We start from the raw sequence: 20,084 nt of genomic DNA, 5'->3' as shown, positions 1-20,084 counted from the left end.
TCTTTTATCTGGGGAACTTAAAGAGCAGTTTTCAAAAGAAACAAAGCACTAGCTCAGAATTTACTAAACAGAAACATTGGTTGTGGGAATCTTTGTCCCAGACACAAGAACTTTACATGTAATCAGACAACGTATTTTAAGGCAAAAGGACCTGGTAGAAGGGGGAATGGAATTTTTAGACAGTATGTACGAATTTTACATTGTCATCCCCAGGTATTTATTTGAACATGTGTTGAATAATTTTAGCTTAAAGTATATGAAGATAAGTCATAAACATGGAGGGGCATGTTATATCAAATGATATAAGCAAGTCAGTTCGAAGAAAAAAATAAATAGAATGCAATGTTAATGGCCTTGGTGGTACACAGACATGCTAAAATTATACTGGTAGGGAAAATTCCCAAAGCATAATTGCTTTATGAATAATATCTGCGAGCACCTGTCAGAAACTGTACCAAGCCTAAGGTTTTATCCTACATATAAGCTGACAGTTCGCCTGCTGTTTTTCAGTGGATGCTGGCAGAAGACACTGGAGTGCTGGCTTAGAGACTGAGGACATTATTATAGAAAAGCACCAACTAGAACGTCATGCTGATTTGTACTCTCTCTGAATCTTGAATCTCTTGGGGGTGACAAAGGGCCCATGATAGACGCTTAAATAAATATGCATCGAGACTGGAGAGTTTACTATTTTCAAAGAAATCATAAGCCTGTTCTGTGTCCAAGGAAAGATGTTACCTCATACTTCAAGGTTGCTTACTGTAAGTACAACTGAAAAATTATCTGCCTGGGTAGAGAGTGCTCAGAGCCCTACATTCTTGGCATATGCAGTAAGAACATACAAGGACACTCGGGGCCTTTGGCAGATTGCCTTTCCTAATAGCAGTTTGCTCTGTACAATATATCATGGTGATGTCAAGTCTTAGGAGAAAGTCTTTGAGGAACTTAAAAATTATACTAAAAGTAGTGTGCCTAAAATCCCAGCACTCAGGAAGCAGAAGCAGGAAGATCGTGAGATCAAGATTAATCTGGGCAACATGGTCATTTTCAAGCCCAGACTGAACTACTCAAGACCTCATCTCAAAAGAAATTACTCTAAGACATACTTTGCTATATGGTCTGGAGAATGATCTACAATAGCCATATTTTGGGTTTTGAATGAGTGAATTTATTAATTATACAGCAAGCTGAAGTAAAAGAATAAAAAGCAATATCAGACATACAGATGTAAATAGATGGACAGAAAAACAGATAGATAGAAAAATGTCATCAAATCAGACATTCAAAATATCCAGCAGAATCAGATTGAGGAAGTGCTCTTGAGGCAATTAGCTCATTCCAGAGAGTTCTCAATACAGAGAGCACCCTATGGAGAGTCCCTGGCAGGGCAGAGTATGCTCCCTCAGGTGAGGTTTTCAAGAGAAAAAACAAACAAGAAGAGGCAGAGATAGCCAATCAGAAGCTTATGACATCCATCAAAACCCAGCTTAAACTGAAGTTTTTGAATACGCTTCCTCTCCATGGCTGAACTCCCATGGCTGAACTTCAGGATTCTTTTTCCTATTGCAGGCACTTTTTTATCTTTGGTTAAGCAATAGTAAGATCTGTTGGAAATTGTTTACCTTCTAGTTGTTTCAAGGACACCATGTTTTGGTTTGGGTTGTTTTGTTGTACTCTCTCCTGTTACAGACTCAGGAAGGACAAGCCCATCCCCAAACAAGAGGCTTTGGAAGAGCACTCGGAGACAAGCATGCTTGAGTCTGAAATGAGGAGCAACCCACTTTTGGAGCCAGATTCTCAGTGATCTCCAAATCATGTGACAATTTATTAGTTTAATATAACATACATTACACACAGTCAATACAGTAACATGTTAATTCAAAATAACCGAGGTAGAAGTGGTAAAGCCATTGGATTCACCAGGATACTAAAGACAGGGCTAAACTTGGGTAAATATTTCCCTAGAGAAATGAGAGACAAGCGTGTTTAAAATTCAGTCCCCACATCACATACTCTGCAAAAAGATGGGTGTTTTGCCTTTGTATGTCTGTGCACCACATGCATGTAGTACCCACAGAGGCCAAAAGGGGGCATTGGATCCTCTGTAACTAGAGTTGAAGGTGTTTTTTTTTTGGTAAGCCTCCATGAGGGTGCTGGGAGAGGTAGCAAAACCAAAATAAATCGATGTTAATTTATTGGACAGTTGGATATGGAGTTATTTTCCACATACCAATTGTGTGTGTAGAAGTGTGCTGGTGTATGTGTGCAATTTTTTTTAGATGGGGGTCTTACTATGTAGCCCTGGTTGGCCTGGAACTCTGCTATGTAGACCAGGCTGACTTCGAACTCACAGAGACCTGTCTGTCTGCCTCTATTTCCAGAGTGCTGGGCTTAAAAGCGTATGTCACCATGCCCTGCCATTTGTCTATTTTTAAATGAAAAGTACTCATGGAGTCTTCTGTTCACATCTTTCTTGCTATTTTTAGTATATGTGGTAAAGTAGCTAGTGAAAGGAGTGAGGTAGGTTTGTATATAGTATCTGTTTGCCATACATTGTTAAAACAAAAAGCAGGCCTATTCCCCAGTACAGTGACTTACAGGGCAGCACGTTCCTAAGTCTGTTCATTTTTCTGAATTGCTCAGATACTTTAGCTTTTCTTCTTTTTTTGTTTTTTCTTTTTCTTTGTTTTCTTTTTTGATTACATTTTTACATTTTTTCATTTATTTTACAAATAGACCACGGTTTCCCCTCCCTTCTCTCCTCCTGACCCCTCTCCCCACTTCCCATCCCCCCCCATCCTTTCTTCCTCTGTCTCTGTTCAGAAGGGGGCAGGCCTCTCATGGGAGTCAACAAAGCAAAGCTTGGCACATCAAGTTGAGGCACAGGACCAAGCTGCTCCCCGCTGCATCAAGGCTGGGCAAGGCAAGCCAGCATGGGGTAATAGGTTCCAAAGAGCCAGCTCATGCATGCAAAAGGAAGAGGTCCTGATCTCACTGCTAGGAGCCCCACAAACAGACCAAGCTACACAACTGTTACCCACACGCAGAGGGCATAGGTCGGTCCCATGCAGGGTCCCTAGCTGTTAATTCAGAGTCCATGAGCTGTCTCTGTGGGTTCCCCTGTCATGACTTTGACTCTCCCCTCCCCCGCCCCCAGATCTTTTCTTCTCTTTTCTAAGTCTGTTTTCCCTAACACTCTGGGTCCCCACTCACTCTCTAAAGCTCCCATCCCCAACACGTGCCTGACCTCCACGGCAGCTTAACTCAAACAGCAGGGCGTTTTCTCCCCTTTCCCTGAGATTTTCCTTTTAAAATCTAATCAAATTGTTCTTGAGCTTTTCATAGATCCCATTCTTAAATTCTTTTATTAAAGAGACTAAATTGGACGCTGATTTCGCTGTCATCAGTAAAGAAATCTCCACTATAGGCCTTAGATGCCATCTGAGGGCATTCTTAGGCTTTTGGTAAATGGAAGCTAGTAATCTTCCAAAAGCTTCAGTGAATAGTCACAAGTATGTCAGAACAGACACAGAAACGAACCAGAGGCTAAGTGGGCTAAAGGTAGCTGAAGATGAATTGCAATTAGGCTCTGGGCCTGCAACACTCTAACCTCTCCAAAACGGTGGAATTTCTAATCAGGGTCAGCTTTGCAGACGGCTCAGTGTAAGGTATAGGTGTGGCTCTTTCCAAGAGCATTCATTCACACTGGCTGATGTGGGATTTGATGCTGTGGTTTTTTGTTTTTTTTTTTCACCTTTGACCTTCACTCTTATATACAGTTAGTTACCTTGGCCTCCTTTCCCCTTCAGAAGGATAAGAGGGGTAAGAGATATGAGGTGCTTTTTGCACTAGGGAGATGTGCTACTTTTCCTAGGAATGCCATCACACCCCCAAATCTTACTGTAAGTACTTTTTTTTAATTAGAAAAGGACTTATTGATTTTATATGTTTGAGAGTTTTTGTCTGCACGTATGCATGTATCTGCACCACTTGTGTGTAGGGCGCCTGTGGAAGTCAGAAGAGGGCCCTGGGTGTTACAGACAGCTGTGAGCTGCCCTGTGGGTTCTGGGAACTGAACTCTCTGTAAAAAGAGCCACACGTGCTCTAACTGCTAAGCTATCTCCACAACCCGTCTAAGTACTTTGTACTGATCTCCATTCCAGTTTGCCTCAAATAATGTGGCCCCCTCCTGGCCTAGAATCTTTGGGCATTCAAAAAAAAACCAAAAATAAAAACAAAACAAACAAACAAATCAATGTCCCAGTCCCATTCCAGTTTAAAATAAAAGAAGCACAAAAATCCAACACGTTTATTTCCTAAAGACAAAAAAAAAATGAACAAACAAAAATCAAAAAACAGCTCACCCCGTGCCAGGTAAAAATGCAATTCATAAGAGGATTTTTCTATGGACAGTGTACCTACTTTTCTGTATTAGGAAAAAATATTCAAACTAGCAAAGACGTTGGCTTACTGTGTAGAAAGCGCTGTGGGAGTTTAAATGAATGCTATGAATGCTAGTATTAAACGGCTGCACCAGGATCACTGAGGATGAGAAATAAAAGGGCTGGAGGCTGGGTATGAGATAGTCAAGCTGACCAAGATAAGAGGAGGGACAGGGCTGATTAATGTGTGACTACAATTCAAGTGCCTTGGACACATACCCCACTGTGGGGGGCTGGGCTTTCTGCTGCTGGTGACTGGAGCTATGGGGGCAGGGTTTCCCTAGAGCAATCTTTGCTAGGGTCTAAAAGACCTAGATGCTGTAATATGTACTTCATAAATATTTATACAATTTCTTTAAAATCACAAGGGAGAACCCACCAGGCTGCTCCAATTCTCTTTGTGGACTATCTGCTATGCAGCTTTGCTAAATAAACCTCTGCACAAACTGGGGGTGGTGGTGGAGAGAAGGTATAGACTAGTAGTGTGGTGTCTTACCAGGCCTCTACTTTCCCTCTGGTGGTTTAGGAAATAATAATATTTTTTTTTTTTAGAATTTTCTAACAGGCAAGTCTATTGCCCTTGCACTATAAAACTCAAGTTATTGCTTGGACTTACACAGAGTCACTCACTTCTGTGAACTCTGAGTTCTTTTCCAGATGTCATAACATTAATCTATCAATGGAATGTGAGGCTTAGCCAAGTTCACAAAGCTGTTAAATGAAATGCGTGCCTAAGGTCAAAATATTTACTCGTGTGTGTGTGTGTGTGTGTGTGTGTGTGTGTGTGTGTGTCCATGCAGCTGGATGTGCATTCATATACGTGTGCACACCATAGATCAATCTTGGCTGTTGCTCCTGGGGCATCATTGGCCTGGAATGCATCAAGTAGACTAGGCTGGCTGGCCAGCAAGCCCTAGAGAGTCTCCTGTTTCCGCCCCTGGCACACCTGACTTTTTATGTGAGCTCTGCTCTTGGAACCCCCATACTCAGACTCATACAGCATGCATTTTAGTGTTGGAATATCTTCCCAGCCCCAAAGCCCTTGCTCTCACTCACTGCCCCCAAACAGCTGGCGTTTAATAAATAGTAGCAGCAGCGCTGCGCCGAATAAATTCTTTTCAGTTTCCCCAAGGTCTTTGTTCTTTCAATTCCTGGTCTTGGTTCCCACACTTTGTCTTCCCTAAAACTAAAACCTATCCCCTTGATAGGCCACAGTCATCTTCTGAGTGTTTATTGAAGAAAGGTTTACAGTTGCAAATATGTTTCTTTGCATCTAAAACTCATCTCTCAAGAACATAATGACAACTGTTAAGAATTTAGCCATCTAAAGAAGTCCTTTGGCTCCAAGACAGAAAAGGACAGAATCCTAACTTTGATAATTACCAGCACATTCTCAAAACAAAACAAAGAGTCAAACCTGACCTTGTCTCCTTGTATTAAACAGTGTTTTCCACCTTTTACTTCAGTGACGTCACTGAGCCCCTTCCTCCAGTCCCAAATTGCTTTCCTTTAGAAATCACTAGTTCTGGAGGTCGAGCAGCTGAGCTACACAGCTTTACTGTCTACCACACCTCTGGTGTGCGGGTCTCAAGGATAACGGTTGCCTAGGTTACTTTTCAGGGACTTGAAGATCACTTTTGTAGAGGCCATCAACTCTTCACTTGTGCCTGTGGAGATGTCTACTGGGTAACTTTGACTGTCAGGAGGTTGTAAAGTTCAGCATCATTTTCTTTTTTTAAAAAAGTTTATTAATTTATAAAAGTTTCCATTTCCGACCCTCCTCCCAATACCCTCCCACTCCCCCCACTCCCTCTCCTCCTCCCTCTCCAGTCCTAAGAGCAGTCAGGGTTTCCTGCCCTTTGGGAAGTTCAAGTTCCTCCCCCCTCCCTTCAGATCCAGGAAGGTGAGCATTCAAACAGACTGGATCCCAAAAATTCCAGTATACGCAGAGGAAACAAGTCCCAGTGTCATTGTCAATGGCTTCTCACACAGTCCCTGTGTCAGCCACATTCAGAGAATCTGGTTGGATCACGTGCTCGTTCAGTCCCAGTCCAACTGGCCTTGGTGAACTCTCATTAGATCAGTCCCTTTGTATCAGTGGGTGAAAGCACCCCTCGCGGTCCTGCCTTTCTTGCTTATGTTCTCCCTCCTTCTGCTCCTCATTTAGATAGACCTTGGGGGCTCAGTCCAGTGCTCCAATGTGGGTCTCTTTCTCAATCTCCATCCATCAACAGGTGAAGGTTCCCTCTGATCTTGCCTTCTTTGCTCACGTTCTCTTTCCTTCTGCTTCTCGTTTGGACCTAGGGAGTTAAGTCCAGTGTTCCAATGTGGGTCTCTGTCTCTGTCTCCATCCATCGCCAGATGAAGGTTCTATGGTGATATGCAAAATATTCACCAGTATGGTTATGGGCCAAGGCCGGTTCAGGCACCCTCTCCTCTGTCCAGCGAACAATCTGGGAATCTCTCCTTGGACCTGGGATCCCCTCTATAATCAAGTCTCTTGTAAACCCTAAAATGACTCCCCTAGTTGAGAGCATACTTCCCTGCTCCCATATCCATCCTTCCTCGCTCCCCCCATCCCAATCCCCCGAACTTCCCCCATTCCTCCTCTACTCCCTTCTCTCTAACCCTCTCCCCTTCCAACAACCCCCCCACTCCCCCATGCACCCAAGGTTGCCTGGCACTCTTGTCTACTTCCAATCTCCAGGAGGATAACTACATGATTTTCTTCAGGTTCACCTTCTTATTTAGCTTCTCTAGGATCACGAATAATAGGCTCAAAGACCTTTAATTATGGCTAGAATCCACTTATGAGTGAGTACATACCATATTCCTCTTTTTGGGTCTGGGTTACCTCACTCAGTAAAGCGTTTTCTATGTCCATCCATTTGCATGCAAAATTCAAGATGTCATTGTTTTTTACCGCTGAGTAAAACTCTAATGTATATATGTTCCACACCTTTTTTAACCATTCTTCTATTGAGGGGCACCTAGGTTGTTTCCAGGTTCTGGCTATTACAAATAGTGCTGCTATGAACATAGTTGAACAAATGCTTTTGTGGTATGATAGGGTATCTCTTGGGTATATTCCCAAGAGTGGAATTGCTGGGTCTTGAGGGAGGTTGATTCCCAGTTTCCTGAGAAACCGCCACACTGATTTCCACAGTGGCTGCACAAGTTTGCATTCCCACCAACAATGGATGAGAGTTCCCCTCTCTCCACATCCTCTCCAGCATAGGCTATCATTGGTGTTTTTGACTTTAGCTAATCTGACCTGTGTAAAATGGTGTCTCATAGTTGTTTTGATTTGCATTTCCCTGATCGCTATGGATGTTGAGCATGACCTTAAGTGTCTTTTGGCCATTTGAAGTTCTTCGGTTGAGAATTCTCTGTTCAGATCAGCACCCCATTTTTTAATTGGGTTAATTAGAGTTTTAGTGTCTAGTTTCTTGAGTTCTTTGTATATTTTAGAGATCAGGCCTTTTTCGGATGAGGAGTTGGTGAAGATCTTCTCCCAGTCCGAAGGTAGCCTTTTTGTCTTACTGACAGTGTCCTTTGCTTTACAGAAGCTTCTTAGTTTCAGGAGGTCCCATTTATTCATTGATTCTCTTATTGTCTGTGCTACTGGGGTTCTACCTAGGAAGTGGTCTCCTGTGCCTATATCTTGTAGACTACTTCCCACTTTCTCTTCTATCTGGTCAGATTAATGTTGAGGTCTTTAATCCATTTGGACTTGATTTTTGTGCATGATGATAGATATGGATCTACTTTCATTCTTCTACAGGTTGACATCCAGTTATGCCAGCATCATTTGTTAAAGATGCTTTCCTTCTTCCATTGCATACCTTTAGCTCCCTTGTCGAAAATCAAGTGTTCATAGGTTTGTGGGTTAATATCTGGGTCTTCTATTCGATTCCATAGGTCGACTTCTCTGTTCTTATGCCAGTACCAAGCTGTTTTCAATACTGTAGCTCTGTAATAGAGTTTGAAGCCAGGGATGGTTATACCTCCAGAAGTTCCTTTATTATATAAGATTGTTTTGGCTATCCTGGGTTTTTTGTTTTACCATATAAAATTGATTATTATTCTCTCAAGGTCTGTGAAGAAGTTTGATGGGATTTTGATGGGGATTGCATTGAATCTATAGATTGCTTTTGGTAGAATTACCATTTTTACTATGTTGATCCTCCCAATCCAAGAGCAGGGGAGATCTTTCCATTTTCTGGTATCCTTCTCAATTTCTTTCTTCAAAGACTTAAAGTTCTTGTCAAATAGGTCTTTCACTTCCTTGGTCAGAGTTATCCCAAGATATTTTATGCTATTTGTGGCTATCGTGAAAGGTGATGTTTCTCTGATTTCCCTCTCTGCTTCTTTGTCCTTTGTGTATAGGAGGGCAACTGATTTTTTGGAGTTGATCTTGTATCCTGCCACATTACTAAAGGTGTTTATCAACTGTAGGAGTTCTTTGGTAGAGTTTTTGGGGTCGCTTATATACACTATCATATCATCTGCTAATAACGAGAATTTAACTTCTTCCTTTCCAATTTGAATTCCCTTGATCCCCTTATGTTGTCTTATTGCTATTGCTAGAACTTCAAGCACTATATTGAAGAGGTATGGGGAGAGTGGACAGCCTTGTCGTGTTCCTGATTTCAATGGATTGGCTTTGAGTTTCTCTCCATTCAGTTTGATGTTAGCTGTCGGCTTGCTGTAATCAGCTTTTATTATATTTAGGTATGATCCTTGTATCCCCAATCTCTTCAACACCTTTACCATAAAGGGATGTTGAATTTTGTCAAATGCTTTTTCAGCATCTAATGAAATGATCATATGGTTTTTTTCTTTCAATTTATTTATATGATGGATTACATTGATAGATTTGCGCATGTTGAATCAGCCCTGCATCTCTGGGATGAAGCCTACTTGATCATAATGGATAATTTTTCTAATGTGTTCTTGGATTCGGTTTGCCAGGATTTTGTTGAGAATTTTTGCGTCGATGTTCATGAGTGAGATTGGCCTGTAATTCTCTTTCTTGGTTGTGTCTTTATGTGGTTTTGGTATCAGGGTAACTGTAGCTTCATAAAAAGAGTTTGGCAATGACTCTTCTGTTTCTATATTGTGAAATACCTTAAGGAGTATAGGTATCAGTTCTTGGAAGTTCTGGTAGAATTCTGCATTGAAACCATCTGGCCCTGGGCTTTTTTTGGTCGGGAGGTTTTTGATAACAGCTTCTAATTCTTCACGACTAACAGATCTATTTAGATTGTTCACCTGGTCTTGATTTAACTTTGGTAAATGGTATTTATCTAAAAACCAATCCATTTCTTGTACATTTTCCAACTTTGTGGCATATAAACTTTCGTAGTAAGATCTAATGATTCTCTGAATTTCCACTGTGTTGTTATGTCCCCCTTTCCATTTCTGATCTTATTAATTTGAGTGTTCTCTCTCTTCCATTTGATTAGTTTGGCTAGGGGTTTGTCAATCTTGTTGATTTTCTCCAAGAACCAACTTTTTGTTTCGTTGATTCTTTGGATTGTTTTCTGTGTTTCTATTTTGTTGATTTCAGCCCTCAGTTTGATTATTTCCAGTCTTCTACTCCTCCTGGGTGAGTCTGCTTCTTTTTTTCCAGAGCTTTCAGTTGTGCTGTTAAGTCGCCAATGTGTGCTTTCTCCGTTTTCTTTAATTGGGCACTTAGTGCTATGAACTTTCCTCTTAGCACTGCTTTCATTGTGTCCCATAGGTTTGAGTATGTTGTGTCTTTATTTTCATTAAATTCAAGGAAGACTTTAATTTCTTTCTTTATTTCTTCCTTGACCCAGGGATGATTCAGTAGTTGACTGTTCAACTTCCACATGTTTGTAGGCTTTCTGGTGTTCGAATTGTTATTGAATTCTAACTTTATTCCATGGTGATTCGACAAGACACAGGTGGTTACTAATATTTTTTTGTATCTGTGGAAGTTTGCTTTGTTACCGAGTATGTGGTCAATTTTCGAGAAGGTTCCATGAGCTGCAGGAAGAAGGTATATTCTTTACTATTTGGGTGGAATGTTCTATAGATATCTGTTAAGTCCATTTGATTCATTACCTCTAGTAATTCTCTTATTTCTCTGTTGAGTTTCTGTCTGATTGACCTATCCATTGGTGAGAGAGGTGTGTTGAAGTCTCCTACTATTAGTGTGTGTGGTTTAATGACTGCCTTGAGTTCTAAAAGTTTTTCTTTTACATAAGTGGGTGCTTTTATATTAGGGGCATAGATATTAAGGATTGAGACTTCCTCCTGATGAATTGTTCCTGTTATGAGTATGAAATGTCCATCTCCATCTCTTCTGATTAATTTTAGTTTGAAGTCAATTTTGTTAGATATTAGAATGGCCACATCCGCTTGTTTCTTAGGTCCGTTTGCTTGGAAAACCTTTTCCCAACCCTTTACTCTGAGTAGATGTCTATCTTTGTGGTTGAGGTGTGTTTCTTGTAAACAGCAGAATGTTGGATCCTGTTTTCGTATCCAATCTCTTAGTCTGTGCCTTTTTATAGGTTAGTTGAGTCCATTAATATTAAGTGATATTAATGACCAATGGTTGTTGATTCCGGTTATTATTTGTGTGTGTGTGTGTATAGTAGAGTTTGTGTGTTTCTCTTCTTTGAGTTGTGGTTGTGAAGGGTCGCTAGCTGTCTGGGTTATTGTAGGCAGTGTTGGCAATGTTGGATTTCTTGGGTTTCAATTTTCCTTCTATTACTTTCTGTAAGGCTGGATTTGTGGCTATGAATTGTTTAAATTTATTTTTATCCTGGAATATTTTGTTTTCTCCGTTGATAGTGAACGATAGCTTGGCTGGGTATAGTAGTCTTGGTTTGCATCCATTGTCTCTTAGTTTCTGCAATACCTCTATCCGGGACCTTCTGGCTTTCATGGTTTCCATAGAGAAGTCCAGTGTAAGCCTGATAGGTTTACCTTTATAAGTTACTTGACCTTTTTCCTTTGCAGCTCTTAATATTCTTTCTTTAATTTGTATGTTTTGTGTTTTGATTATTATATGGCGAGGGGATGTTTTTTTTTGATCCAGTCTATTCAGTGTTCTGTATGCTTCTTGAACCTTCATAGGAATATCGTTCTTTAGGTTGGAAAAGTTTTCTTCTATAATTTTGTTGAATATATTTTCTGTGCCTTTGATCTGCAGTTCTTCTCCTTCTTCAATCCCTATTATTCTTAGATTTGGTTTTTTTATTGTGTCCCAGATTTCTTGAATGTTTTGTGAAGAGAATTTGTTGGATTTGCCATTTTCTTTGATCAGAGCGTTTATTTTCTCTATGGTATCTTCAGAATCTGAGATTCGTTCTTCTATCTCTTGTATTCTATTGGTTATGCTTGATTCTGTAGTCTCCGTTTGTTTACCTAGGTTTTCCATATCCAGCTGGTTTTCAGTTTGTGTTTTCTTCATTGCCTCCATTTCAGTTTTCAATTATTGAACTGTTTTCTTTACCTGTTTGATTGTTTTTTTCTTGGTTTCCCAGGGTATCATTCACGGATTTACTCATTTCTTCAAACTTTTTGTTATACTTCTCCTCCATTTCTTTACTCACTTCTTCAAACTTTTTGTTATATTTCTCATCCAATTCTTTAAGGGAGTTATTCATATCCTGTTTAAGGGACTCTATTGCTTTCATAATGGCACTTTTTTCCACTTCTTCTGGATTAAGGTGTTCCAGACCTTCTATTGTAGGGTCGTTGGGATCTGGTGTTTTCATGTCGTTTTTCAGATTGTTGGAGGAGGTCTTGCCTTGGCGTCTGCCCATCTCTTCCTTCAAATGCTCTCTATTGGATCTTCTGGTACAGGGTCAGGTTCCCTTGTTGGGCAGGGACTTCACTGACAGAAGGCCTATCTTTCCTCAGGCAGGCTATTGAAACACAGGCACTCCCTCCTTCTGGGTTGCGCCTACAGCCCAGGCCCAGTGCGCAAGGCAGCTGAGCTGGGGAAATTTTATGGCCCCAGGGGAAAGGGAGAAATATAGGAAGGTGTACCTGGATGGAAGCTGGGATGGGAGGCGGGAGAGCTTTGCAGGGTGGAGCCACCACTGCAGGGTGACCTGGGAATCAAGGGGGTCAGGGAAAGTCTGAACTCTTCCTCGCCGGGCTTCTGCCATGGGCCAGAAGCAAACTCACCCCTCCGATGAATGTCTGCTAGAAGTCAGTGCCCCTTGCTGGTCAGGAATGTCGCTGAGCTGACACAGCCCAGCATCATTTTCTGACCATAAATCCCTTGAAGAGCCATGGAAACTGAGTATGCTTTTCCATCCTGCTGATTACTTTAAAATTCTAATCACATTTCTTCAAGCCTTAACTCTACCTGATATTAAACCCTATCAAGAAAGTAAATTTGAGACTTAGCTGTCTTACCCCAACACTTAAGCAACATGTGAAAATTTTATTCTCTTTTGAAAAAACTCAGTTTCAGTTACTGTGCAGATAAATTAGGTGTGATTCACTAACAAAAATCTCTCAATCAACCCATTATATACTTAGTCTGGATAACATCTATCTATCTATCTATCTATCTATCTATCTATCTATCTATCTATTCATCTATCTATTACAAGGTACATTTTCCTTCTTGTTAGATAGCATCTTTTTATATAATACCTTTGGGAAGTGTGCTGGCGAGTTTATGTCACCTTGACAGAGCTAAAGTTGTCTGGGAAGAGGTAGTCTCAGTTGAAAAAATGGCCGCCATCTAGTTTGACCTGTGGGCAAGACCGTGGTTCATTTTCTTGATTGATGATTGATGTGAGAGAATCCAGATCACTGTGGGTGGGGTCACCCCTGAGCTGGTGGTCCTGGGCGCTATAAGAAAGCAGGTTCAGCAGGCCATGAGGAGCAAGCCAGTAAGCAACAGTCCTCCATGGCCTCTGCATCACTACCTCTCTCCTGTTGGAGTTCCTGCCCTGACTATCCTCAGTGATGGACTGTGATGTGGAACTGTAAGCGGAAATACACCTTCATCTCCCAAGTTTCTTTAGCTCGTGGTGTTTTATCACAGCAATAGAAACTATAACTAATAGAGGATATAGTGGAATATAATTTGAATGTCCATCAATTCACTCACTTAAAGAATGCAGTCTAATGATTTTTGAGTATATTCGAGTTCTGTGCTACCACCACTGTAATTGATTTCTGTACATTTCTACAGATTCAAAGAAGCAGAATAACATATTTAAGTCCCTGTCCTCCTAGTCCTAAGCAAAACTTAATATACCTTCTATTTGTTCAGTTTCTTAGATGTGTAAAATATGGTCTCCTGTGGCTTATTTATCCTAACATTCTGACGATTAATCCACATACATTAGTTAATTAGTTAATTAATCCACATACATTAATCCACAGTCAATGTATCTATCAGTACCTCATTTCTCTTTATTGCCAAATGCCATTATTCTATTCTATGCTTTGTCCACATTTTGATATGTGCACTGGCAAAGATAGGCAGCAATAGGAGCTCGTAGTAATTGCTAGTAGGAATGCAGCCTGGCTCAGTTTCTTTGGAAGACACTTTCAGCAGTTTGATCCCCTAAACCTATGCAAAACCTGGGTTTGGTGGCTCATGCTTGTGATGCCAGCACTGTCCCTACTCACAGCACCAGAGTTACAGACAAGTGTGGGACTCTTATGTGGGTGGGGAGTAAACTCAGGTTTTATGTTTAAGGAGCAAGCACTTTACCAACTGAGCCATTTCCCCAGCCTGGTAGTATCACCTTAATGATAATGGCTTTTAATAAGACTTTCTTACTTCTTCACTAACCATGCTCATTTTAGAATCCTCTAATAATGTTTTGGTTGGTCTATTCCCAGACCTTCCATTGGTTATCAATCTCTCTGAAAACTAGTAAAATATGGCCTCTCATAAAGGAATAGATTCCAAGGTTAGAGGCTTTAGTTCGTTTTGCTTTATTTTGAGTCAGGATATTGATTCGTAGACCAAGTTTTCCAGAAAATAGAATTATTTCTGCTTCAGCCTTCTGAGTGCTGGGACTACAGGTGTGTGCCACCATGTCTAGGTGAAGGTCAGGTGTTGCTAGTTTGCTTTGACCGTAGGACACTTCCTCTCAGTCATCTCCTTTGCTTTCTTCTACAGTCTAGCCAGACAATAGTAAACTCTCTTTACCAAATTTATCTAATTACTTCCCAATCACTCCCACCACAACTTGGGGGAAACGACTTGAATTTCTCCAGTTGAAAATGAACTAGGTTCTACTGGGAGAATAGTAGAAGCTGCTTGCCTTACGGCTTGTATATCTCCAAGGGTGAAATGTCTAAAAAGGGGCTGTGGATCTGGGGTCAAGGAGCATAGCAATTTGCTTTCTGGGCAACATTCCTATTCTAAAATGTGTACTCTTCCTGGAGATGTATAGCAGTCTGAAGTCCTCTCAGCTTACCTCTGTCAATGTAAAATAATACCTTACTTTAAAGAATGTAAGAAAATAGCTTATTCTCGGCCAAATATGCATGACAATGGTCCAGAAACATGGACTGAAATGAATTTAAGTGACATGTTTCAAAGTGAGAGAGGTTACATGCACTTTTATAGCTAAAGCACAAGAAAAATGTTTGAAATGAACACGTTCAACAAACACGTTGCTTTCAGATATTATCTCCCGGCATTCTTAGCTGTCTTACCTTTAGACTTAGTGGAGCCTAGATGTCTCCTTAGCTCCCTGATAACATTCCAAAAGCTTTACCTAATGAGCAGGAGGGTGTTAAGACAGACGCAGAAGCTGAAAATATGTGGCCATTAAAGGACAAAGATAACCAAGGTAATTTTGTCCCTTGACCTATAGCCTTCCATCTCTTCACAATGAAGATGTTTTTCTATTTTGACAAGACTCAAACAGCCAGTAGAATTGTTATCACAGACGCACCACAGTTGGAGAACTTTCCTTCCACGCTGATAATTCTGGGGAACCATGCTTTTAAAACAAGGAAAGGATAAGCAGGCCCCCAGCATTTTCTGTACTTCCACATCCAAGAGACAGCCCACATTTTCTAATTGGTTTAGCGGCTGGATGGAGTTCCTACCTTTGGATTGCACTCACTCAGCATTCACCTTAGTCAAGGGTCAGCATTGCCATCCTGAGCAGAGCAGATAGTCTTCCCTCCCCAAGAAGAAAACTCCAGTCTTGGAGTTGAAAGGGGCTTGTTTTCATTTGCCTGGTAGAGTGCTGTTTATGCCTCATCCTCCCACATACAACCGAGCTAAGGATGTTGCTGGAGAAAGGTATAGATCACAAGTCACAGATTTCCCCCTATTTTATTAATTTTTTTCTCAAATTTGTCAAATTCATGATTCTTTATTGATATATGTCATTAATACTATAAACAGGTTTGGGATATTTGAGCATTTTGTTCCAGTTTGATTTTAGAGTCTTTACTAGCTTTATGAGCGAGAAAGACCTCAGAGCTACTTATGTTTCCATGCTAATAGTATCTCCTAGATATTACTTGTCCCAAGAAGACATCAGTAGCATATAGGTTAGGTATTCTTGCTCTGTGGCCCAGTACATACCAGACTCAATATCTACTGTCTCACATTAGTTAGTCTCCATGTACATATGAGTGCCACATTTTCCTCATCCTTTTCATATTTCCACTGTCTTACCAGACATATAATATAAAACATAGAGTAATTGATCTGAATGTATAATTTTAGCAAAGAGCTAAATCCAGGGTATTAAAACTCTAAATTAGGGGCTGGAGAGATGGTTCAGCAGTTAGGGGTGCTCATTGCTCTTCTAGAGAACCAGAGTGAAGTTCCGAACACTTACATCATGCAGCTCACAAATGACTGTAAACTCCAGCTTCCGGGGATCCAATGCCGTCAATGCCCTCTTCTGACCCTGTGGGTACCTGCCAGCATGTGCATAGTACACACACACACACACACACACACACTCACACAACCCCTCTTTAAAACTCTAAATTAGGTACTGAAAATTAATGATAAATGTGGGCATGTGGCACTAGCACAAAGAAAGCGCAAATGTCATCAAATTAAAAGTCTTTAACGAATACAGGAATGAATACATTATATAGCTTGGAACTTGCTAAAAGGAAAACGGAGCGGTGGTTTAAAAATATATATTAGGAACTAGACTTCAGGAACTTGAATTCCTATTTTGTTCTTTCTTATCTGTTGCTTAGCTTTGCCATCATGCAATTCTTTTGTTTGTTAAATGGAGGGTGCCATTAGCACCTACTTTCTAGGACTGCAGAAAGGATAATATGGAACCATCAAGGTACATACAATAATGCTTCACATATAGTAACGTGTTCTTAGCTCTTATTTTTCATTGCTCTTTATGTGCAAGAAAAATAGGTTAACTTGAATATGCTAGTTTATTTTATGTGCATTGGTGTTTTGCCTGACAGTTATGAAATGCCATGTGTGTGTTGGAAATTGAACTCAGGTTCTCTGGAAGAACAGTTTGTGCTCTTAATCACTGTGGCATCTCCTCAGGTCCTGTATATGCTCTTTTATAAGGCCTTTTAAAATAGTGTTATTTTTTGTGATTCTAGATATCAAACCCAGAGGCAGTGACTCCTTTGTGCCTGCTGCTTTACTGTGTGTTCCTGTCTCTGTCTCCTATTATGCATAGGGGTGCTAGGTTTACAAATCTTTTTATGTGAGTTCTGTGGATTTCAGGGATCAAATTCAGATAGTCAGGCTTGCATAGCAAACATTTTTTCCTGCTGATCCATCTCCCTGGCCCTGCAATTACTCTATTTGACAACCTGAGCATTTGCCTGCGTCTGTTTTTTAATTTGTAAAGTAAAGCCCTGGGACTGGATTATTTCTAAGATTATTCTGTTTTTCATAATACATTGTCTGTGAAGGAATGAGACTCTAGACCACAATTTCCTACTCTACAAATCTAAAACTAGGTGAAAGTCCAGGAAAGAGTGCTATAAAACCCAGTGTTCATTTAAAAATGATAGATCCACTAATTTATTTTTTTCAACTCATGGTTTATTGTACTTTCCTTTCCCAGCCCACTGCAGTGACTTTACACATTGGTTCCCAATCAGTACACAAGTGAGTATCTGTGGCTATGCTAATTATTTATAAATGCTTTAGAAATCCTTCATGGACCAATAATATCAATGGAGCAAAGTTGTGGTGATTTTCTTCTAGGTCATAGTAAATGTGATTTGCACCTAACCATTATACTCCAACATGTGTTACTAACATATTGACTATTGCCTAGCAGGAGGTCGAGAAATGGATGGTAAGAGGTTTCTAACAGTAAGGGGCATGACAGCTTGTGAACATGGCTAGAATTATTGAGCACTTCTCTTGAATGAGGTGACATTTAAGTTCCATCTACTTGAATCTTGGAAGAGGTCTTATCACTGCTTTTATTGATTGAGCACAGCGGGACTTCCAAGGCCAGATCATAAAAGGCCACATAACTTCCAACTTACACACAGGAGAGTTTAGCTATTGAAACCCTAAGATGACCATGTTAGATATGCTACACATGAATTCTGTCTCTTGGCTAGCTTACTTCCAGCATCAGACTGTTTGTGTCATCTATGGACTTTCAAGTTAGTCTAAAGTGATTCACTTTAGGAACCATGATTCACTCTATGGTTACTGTATTACTTCTGACTACTTGACCACACAATCACTGACTGTGCATGTGTGTATGTTTGCATGCACACACACACACACACACACACACACACACGCACACCAGTGAATTCTGAGGTGGTTTGTTATCACCAGTAGGTCACTGGTAGAGTCACCTGTCATTCTGCAAGCAATAGCACTGTATCAGTTGCTATTGCTGTGATAAAACACCATGACCAAGGCAACTTACAGAAGGAAAGGTTTATTGGGAGCTTATAAGAGGAATAAGAGTTAATGACCATCATGTCTAGGACATGGCAGTGCAGCAGATGGGCAGTCAGGCATGGGGCAGATCCAGCAGTTGAAAGCTCACATATAAAATCACAAACAGGAAACAGAGAGAGATAACTTGAAATGATCTAAGTCTTTTGAAACCCTAGAGTCCACCCCCAGTAACAGACTTTTTTCAGCAAGACCACACCTCCTGCTCTCAGTCCCATGTTGGACTCGAGTTGGAAGAGGCAAGTCCAGTCTCAAAATGGAGGGCCATGATCCAAAGGAACCAGAACAGTTGAGGAAACTGTTTATTGGTGGTCTGAGCTTTGAAATCACAGATGAGAGCTTAAGAGAACGTTTGGAGAAATGGGACACACTTACAGACTGTGTGGTAATGAGAGATCCCCAAACAAAACATTCCAGGGGCTTTGGTTTTGTGACCTACTATTGTGTTGAAGAGGTGGATGCTGCAATGTGTGCTCGGCCACACAAAGTTGATGGGTGGGTGGTGAAACCAAAGAGAGCCGTTTCTAGAGAGGATTCTGTAAAGCCTGGTGCCCATTTAACAGTGAAGAAAATCTTTGTTGTTGGTATTAAAGAGGATACAGAAGAGTATAACCTGAGAGACTACTTTGAAAAGTGTAGCAAGATTGAAACCATAGAAGTTATGGAAGCCAGGCAGAGTGGGAAAGAGAGGATTTGCTTTTGCAACTTTTGATAATCATGACACGGTTGATAAAATTGTTGTTCAGAAATACCACACTATTTATGGGCATAACTGTGAAGTAAAAAAAGGTCCTTTCTAAACAAGAAATGCAGTCTGCTGGATCACAGAGAGGCCGTGGAGGTGGATCTGGCAATTTTATGGGTCGTGGAGGGAACTTTGGAGGTGGAGGAGGTAATTTTGATCGTGGTGGAAACTTTGGTGGAAGAGGAAGGTATGGTGGTGGAGGTGGTGGCAGCAGAGGTAGTCATGGAGGTGGTGATGGTGGATATCATGATTTGGAGGTGATGGTGGCAGCTATGGTGGTGGTCCTGGTTACAGCAGTAGAGGAGGCTATGGTGGTGGTGGACCAGGCTATGGAAACCAAGGTGATGGGTATGGTGGTGGTGGAGGATGAGGATATGACGGTTACAATGAAGGAGGAAATTTTGGTGGAGGTAACTATGGTGGTGGGAACTATAATGACTGGAAATTATAGTGGACAACAGCAATCAAATTATGAACCCATGAAAGGGGGCAGTTTTGGTGGAAGAAGCTCAGGCAGTCCCTATGGTGGTGGCTATGGATCAGGTGGTGGAAGCAGTGGATATGGTAGCAGAGGTTTAAAAAAAACAGCAGAAAAGGGCTACAGTTCTTAGCAGGAGAGAGAGCGAGGAGTTGTCAGGAAAGCTGCAGGTTACTTTGAGACGGTTGTCCTAAATGCCTTAGAGGAACTGTAAAAATTTGCCACAGAAGGAGCGGTGATCCACAGTCAGAAAAGTTACCGCAGCTTAAACAGGAGGCCCTTCTTGTTCAGGACTGTCAGAGCCACAGTTTGCAGAAAGTGCGGCTATTGATTAATACAATATAGTGTCAATTAGATGTACATTCCTAATAGGTCTTTTATCTGTTGTAGCTTTGTCTTTCTTTTTCTTTTCATTGCATCAGGTTTATTGCCCTGTAAATTGTGGTAGTGATATCAAGAATAAAAAGTTAAGGAAATTTTAACTGTTCAAACAAAAAAAGGGCCACACCT

The 20,084-nt window shown here is 40.8% G+C and overlaps 1 pseudogene; it reads left to right on the top strand.

Annotated features, from left to right (window-relative positions):
- Positions 1–18,602: 18,602 nt before the first annotated feature.
- On the top strand, positions 18,603–19,750 carry LOC148117313 (heterogeneous nuclear ribonucleoprotein A3 pseudogene; annotated as a pseudogene).
- The last annotated feature ends 334 nt before the right edge of the window (positions 19,751–20,084 follow it).

This window comes from Myodes glareolus, chromosome X (genome assembly GCF_982192425.1).
Source record: "Myodes glareolus chromosome X, mMyoGla1.1, whole genome shotgun sequence".
NCBI lineage: Eukaryota > Metazoa > Chordata > Mammalia > Rodentia > Cricetidae > Myodes > Myodes glareolus.
The sequence above is the reverse complement of the archived record's forward strand: the minus strand, read 5'-3'. Positions and strand labels throughout refer to the sequence as shown.